This window comes from Pteropus alecto, unplaced genomic scaffold, assembly GCF_000325575.1.
Source record: "Pteropus alecto unplaced genomic scaffold, ASM32557v1 scaffold24, whole genome shotgun sequence".
In the NCBI taxonomy this organism is placed as follows: Eukaryota; Metazoa; Chordata; class Mammalia; order Chiroptera; family Pteropodidae; genus Pteropus; species Pteropus alecto.
In genome coordinates this window covers 28492947-28499971 of record NW_006439192.1, presented here as the reverse complement: position 1 = coordinate 28499971, position 7025 = coordinate 28492947, and the positions used below count along the sequence as shown (strand labels likewise).

Here is a 7025-nt window from a genome sequence, read left to right as displayed (position 1 = left end):
TCCGACCCCTCGGCCCCAGCCTAACGGTTTCCGTGGCGCCGGCTAAGGGGCGGGACGCGACAAGGACGGCGGGGTCTCCCCCACCTTTCCCGAAGCGAGCGCCCGCGCCTCACCTCACAGTCACGCCGCTCTGGGGCGGAGGGAGGCGGCTACCCTGGCGCCTCTTCTTCGGGTTCCTGATCGTTCTCGCTCTACCTTGGCGGCAGAGCCGGCTCTCGGGGCCGCCGCGGCCGCCGGCGCACTGACTCTTGGGGTGGTTTCCCGGCAGTGACGGCGCCGCCTCAGCCCCGCTCTTCGCTCCCTCTCCGCGTAGCTCCCGCTTTCTGTTTCACCCGAGGGACCACGAACGCTGCCGCCGCCATGCTTACTACGGAGCCGGGAGGAGGAGCCCGGAGTCGGCGCGCCGAGTGCGGCTGCGCGAGCCCCGCCGACGGCGCCCCCGCCGGGCGGACTCCGCGTTCCCGCGTCCGCGCCCCCTTCCCCAAAGCTCTTTCCCGGGTGCGCGAGTCGCTCGCGGAGCCAGCGGCGCGTGGCGTCCGAGCTCCCCTCACCGCTCCCGGGGCGCCCACCGCCCTCTGGGGCTGCGGGCTCTCTCCCGGGGCCCGGCTGCGCCTGGTTCGTCGTAGCCTCTGCCGCGGCCAGGCTGCGAGCCACGCTACGGAAATGTGGAGTTAATTGACGTTCCTAGGGCCACAGACTTCTCAGACCACTTTGTAAAATCCCCTCACCCCGGGACGCACCGGGTCAAACTCTCTGCGAAAGCAGAACTTAACGCGAGGCAGGTGCCTTTAGACACTCCCCCACGGAACAGGAAGCCAACCGAAGTGGGCTTGGGTGTTTTCAGTCCTGGTCACTGGAGTTCGGGACCTCTCTAGCAAGCAGAAGTATTTAGATATTTACTTCAGTTAAAAACGTGGGGGTTAGTTTCTTGGGTTCTTCCCCAGTCAAATTGCGTGGAAACCCATTACCTTAATTTGTACAACAGCACGAAGACAAGTGAACGCAGCGGAGTTCCTTAAACCGCCAGCAACTGGGGCGCTGCGATATTGCCTGAGGCTGGCCAGGGCTGCGTACTAATGCTGTTTCCACTGGAGGACTTGGGAAGGGGGCGTCCTTGGGACTGGGAGTCCAACCCAGTAATTGTCCCTTCAAAAGCAATGATGAGTGTAGCCCGGATCCATGTTCGCGCTTTATTTCAGTTTATTAAATGAATAAATTGCTGCCTTTTAAAATAGTATTTTCATTTTAACCGTTTCACAGAAGTCGTTTTAAAATGTACTCATTCCTTGCATTCTTAAAGAATACAATGGTTAAGGGAATCCTTTGTTGATGAATGACCACCAAATGTGATAGCTTGGCCATGCCCGGAAGTCCCAGGAGATTGTTGAGGTATACAGGATCCCTACTTCAGTGATCTCTTTTTTTCCTTTTGGAATGTACTCATCACCTTTTCCAATATCTGTCACTGCTTCTCATCTCATTTGCTTCTTTATCCGCTCTGATCCTTCCTCTCATCGTTTCTATTTTGCTGTTTATTTCTTACTCTTTTCTCCTTTCTTGACTACTTTTTTCTATGGCTCTAGGTGACGATTGATCAGATGTTTATTCCTACAGCCAGCTAATGAGAGAATTTTTTCTTCCCATTTCTAAAGAGGACAGTGACTCTATAGCAAGTGGTATCTTGAGATATTTTCATTGTTGTTCACATTCAAAACTTCTGTTCCTGTGAGGTGTTCCTTTTCTTTTTAAAATTTATTTTTAATTATAGTTGATATAAAATATATTAGTTTCAGATGTATAACAATGATTCAACATTTATATTCCTTATGAAATGATCGCCACAGTAAGTCTAGTAACCACCTGTCACTGTACATAGCTATTATGATACTGTCAACTCTATTCTCTATCCTGTATATTACATCCTTTTAACATAACTGGAAGTTTGTACTTCTTAATCCCTTTCCCCTTTAGGTATTTTCTTTTTTTGACTTCCAGATTTGGCCCTCTTCCAGACAAAATTGCTGGAAAACTGTACTCTGAATAACTAAAGCATAACTTTATATTGTTTTAAAATATGGGGATTTGTCAGAACGTGGCCAAGTTGGGTGGCTTTTCCATGTTGCTGCCCCAGCCCTATTTGGTCTGTGACAGGCTTCCAAACCTGACTCTGTGCTAGTAATTTCCAAAACTTCCTACTTGGGAGCTTCTATAAAAGAGAGAATCTTGTAATCCACTCCTCAAGATTTTGATTCCTTTGTGTGTGTCGGGTGTAGGCCCAAAAACGGCATTAAAAAAAACCCTATATTTTTAAAAAGTATGTTTTGGCATAACTACATGTGTAGGTGCAACGATGGAAGGACAGCTATTTTGAAGGGGTCTAAGACATAATTCAGGAATATTATTGAAGTAGACCTAGAGATTATAGGCAATAATATGCAATGCTGTAAGACTGAGTCGATTGAGGATGAGGAATTTATGTTTTTTTTGAGAAAATGAATCACACATGTAACCCTAGCGTAGGCACCAGTATGAATTTTCTGGGAATCCAGAGAGGAACAAGAATTTATTTCGGCTATGAACAAGTCACTTTTCGGTGCTTCATTTTTCTTATCGATTAAATAAGGGTCATTTTCAGTCCTCACCTTTCCTGAGCTTTTAACAATACTTAACACTTTGACCACTTATTTCCTTGAATATTTCTTTTTTCCTTTGGCACTATACTTTCTTTTTGCCTACATTTCTGAGTACTGCTTCTCTACTTTCTCTGCAGATTTTTTCTCTCCCTAGTTATTAAATATAGGAGTACCTCATAATTCATTTAGATTCTTTTCCATTTTCATTATAATCTCTTGGCCTAAACATCATCACCGACACCAATGGCTTTAGTTACAATCTATAGGCAGATGATTTTCCCATATGTGTCTCTAGCCCAGGCCCTTTGCCTAAATTCTAAATCTGATACCAACTGCTTCATTGACATGTTTACTTAATGCCTTAAAGTTACACAGTTTAGTCCAACTGAATTCATAAACTCTTTGTTTTCCTTTCCCCTCATCTAACCAATTGTTCAAATCAAACATGTAATAGATATCCCTGATATCTCCCTGACCCTCAATCCCCATATTCCTTGCAGTACCAAATCCTGGCAATTTTATCTTCCAAATCTCTCAAACAGGTCTACTTTTTTTTTTTTTTTAAACCCAGTAACATTTATTTAATCATTCCTCCAACATTGGTTGCATGTGTACCTCTGACCTTGCATGAGTCACTTCACCTTCATCAGCTCTAATTTCTTCTCCTGTGAAGTAGAGCTAACCATCATGTCCACCTCACACTTCTAGGCAGCTGTTTACTTCTTTTCTCTGTGTCTCAGTTTCTTCATCTCCCTGGGTTGTTGTGATTATAAGTGAGGAATGCATCAGCATGAAAAGCTCTTCGACCAGTGCTTTCCTGCTACAAATGCAAGCTTCTAACAGTGCCACAATTATCATTGTCATCACCATCAAATTCTTGTCACAATGTAGTGAGTTCTGTAGGCACTCCTGGCTCAGTGCCTGGCATACAATAAGGTCTACTTCTTTCTAATTGCCACCAGTATAATCTGGTATCACTGAGTATAATCAGAGCCCTTCCATTCATTCTCCACATTGCAGACAAAATGATTTTTCTAAAAGCAGATAAGACTACATCACTTCTCACATAAATCCCTTTTCATTCCCCTGAAATAAGACTAGAATTCTTAAGGTGGCCTACCAGACCATGTGCAGTCTTTTCTTTTCTATCTTCTTCTCACACCACTCTCTCATTGCTTCCCATGAGGAAGATTTCCCAATCTTTTAGTTTCTCAAATATGCTGAGATCCCAACAGCCACAGGCTCTCTGAACATATCCTTCTGCCTTTTAACATTTCTGAATTCCCAGACAAATTCAAGTTCCCTTGTTGATGTCACCTTTTCTGCTAACATGTACCCTTCCCTGTGACTTAACACAGCTTATAACATTTTGATATGTGTGATTACTAGGTATACGTCTGTTGTTCTTTTCATGAAGAAAAGGACTGTGCTTATTTTTACTTACACATGTAGTAGGTGCCCAATAAATATTTATGAAATAGTTGAATGTTGTTCTTTGAGGTCCCTTTCAGGATTCTAAAAGGTTGATGAATCATGCAATTTGAGATTACTGATGACTTTTGAGAGAGCAATCTTCTCTATGATTAGTGAGAAGAGATACAGGAATATGTTGGGAGAAAATTCTCCATGGAACTGTCATATTTCTGTACATCTTATGTGCAGAGACACTAGCAACTTTTGTTTCAGACATCTTCTCTAGGATGTTTGTATAGAAAATAGCTTTGAAAGATAGGAATAGCATTTCTCACTGGAGTGGCGGGCACCTTTGTTTATCATCCAATGTGATCATGTCTCCTTCTGAGGCGAAGGTTGAACAGGTTTTCCTGCAGTCCATTATAAAAGATTGGGGTTCCTCCACTGAGATGCAAACCCACTGCATGTACAGCAACACATGCGCCACTCCATGTCGCCCCTAAGTGAGCCCTGTGAGGTGAAGAAACTGACAAGAACATAAAGCTGATACTGCCTGCTGTGCTGTGTGTAATACAGTCCTTTGACCCAGGAGACTCAGGTCTTCTGCTAGCATCCAAGAAACTGTAGCAGGCTAAGTTGTTAGCTTGCAAGGAGCATTAAATCTCAAATCCTTTACAGCTCTTGTTAAGATACAGTGTGTTGAAGAGAACAAAGGAGATGAAGAAGTCAAACAGCAAGTGGAGACTTGTCCTTTAAAAAGTTTTGGGGAAAAATATTTTGTGAAGAAGAAAGCTAGGACAGCGGATTGAGATGGGAAGGTTATGCTGACTGAATTCTCTGAGTGACATTGGGGGTCCTAAATCTGAACAGGGCCAGAGAAAACACTATTGCCATTGCTTTTCTCTTCGGATGGGAGCTAGTGCAAGTCTGGAAGAGGAGACAGGGAGATGAAAGCAGTTGTTCTGGAGGTACACCAATTAAAGCAGCCAGAGCTTTTCGTTTGTCTCTGAAAATGAGTGGTATAATGTGGGGAAGGAAAGACAGGCTTTGTAGTTAGGTAAATCTGAGCTCGAATCTCAGCTGTATTACTGACTGATTGATCTTGGGTATGTTATTCTTCTGAGCCTTAGTTCCTCACCTGTAAATTAGGAGAAAATACCTACTTTGCAGGATTAAGTGGCATAGTGCGTGAAAATGCCTGGCACATGCCTGATGCTCAATAAATAAATGGTAGCTGTACAATTAGGATTATCCTGGCTAATAGTGACCTGGTAAGATTAGAGAAGTCTAGAACCTTCCTTAATATTTCCAAAGATACTTGGGAAAGGATTTTGCCAGGGTCAACTCTTGCTCTAAATTCTTGATCCTGTTGCAATCTCTATCCCTCACTGTGCTTTCCCAGCCATGCTTTACTCTGTGGATGGAACAGCTCCATCCCCCAAAACAAAGAAACAAGGTGCAAAATAGGAACCGACTTGATACTGAACACTGGCCATTCCCACAGTAGAGAATTTGTCACTGGCCATCATTCTCAGACCCCACCCTGCCACCTATGTTCCTATGGACCCTCATTCTAACAATGTAAATTTTTTTACATTTTTCTAAATTTCTGGGACACCGCTAAAGCCACCTCCCTTTAAAGCTACCTGGGGACAATTCTGAAGTTCTTGCTAATTTATTATTACTCAGAGCAATTTGCTTTCTGTCCTCATTTTTATCTAGAATAGCCTCAGAAGCCTTAGATTTCTTTTCAAAATCAAAAATATCCATTCAAGTGGTTTGCTAAACCAAAGAGTAACTCCGTCCTAAAGAAATAGTTCTTAAACTTTGCATGAATAAAAATCACTTTAGGTGCTTCTTTAAGATATGGTGGTTCTACCGTATAGCCCCCATACCAAGATTTGGATTTAGGAATCTACATTTTATAAGCACTCCAAGAGACTCTGATGAGGGTAGTCCACGAGCCATACTTTGAGCATCTTAGGGAAGCTCAAATACTAGTCAATTTTCACAGGTAGGAGAGTTGTTTTTTCTTTTTTTTCCTGTGACATAGAGTTAAACCAGGATTGACTCAATTGTTCATGAAAACCACTCATCTGTATTTCAAGTCTTTAAATGGTTTCTTCTTTATAGAGAAATCAAATGTAAAAGACCAAGGAATACTTTAATCACAAAATGATAATAATCCTAATAGTCCAAATTTGTCAATGTTAATGATATGGTTTCAAAGCATTGCTACTGGACACAGTCTTACTTCCAAAGAGGGGAAAGTCTTATCTGGTTACTGGCCAGGACTTATTGAATAGGTTCCTGACCTGAGGGGTTATACAATAATAGACAGATTATAAGGATTTTCTCTACGTTGAAAAAATAAGGTTTCTGTATGTGTCTTTTAGACTGTCAACAGCTCTTTGATGTTTTGTATAGCTTTAGGAGGCTCTGATAGCAGCTCTGAGGTTGAACACACCATGATCATTATCCAGCATAACCAGATGACATATGAATCAATTTTAAAGACAGAAGAAGGAGATAGGCATCTATAAGGATAATGAGGCTGAAGATAACAAGGTTTGAAAAAAATTATCCCCAAACTACTTGCTTTTTTTTCCAAAAAGAAAATTTCAAAACCAGAGCAATACTTTATCAAGATAACAATGAGATTTTAATATGGAAAAAATAAAAATAAAATATGAATGAGTTAGGAAATGAAAATTCAAATAATCTACATTCAATTGCCACCAAATTTAAAGTTCTTCCTCAAATTCCAGAAGTAAATATTTGAACCAAATTGCATTTAGAACTACCAGACAAATTAACTATTCATGGTAAGTAGGGTAAATATCTTTATACAATAAGTTGCCTTTAATTTTGACATATAAAATGCAAATAAAATAGGCATCTTTTAAATAAGGACAATGATGTATACTAATGGGAAAAACTAGGGAAATCATTTACAAATTAATAATTTTAATGAACTCA

General features: G+C 41.7%; 1 protein-coding gene across 1 annotated transcript in view; it reads right to left on the bottom strand.

The window, feature by feature from the left end:
• Positions 1-399, bottom strand: part of FNDC3A (fibronectin type III domain containing 3A) — a 181523-nt gene extending 181124 nt beyond the window's left edge. Inside the window, exon 1 of the mRNA XM_006916448.2 lies at positions 114-399. The gene's annotated coding sequence lies outside the window, so the exon portion shown is untranslated. The remainder of the gene's footprint in view (positions 1-113) is intronic.
• Between the last annotated feature and the right edge of the window lie 6626 nt (positions 400-7025).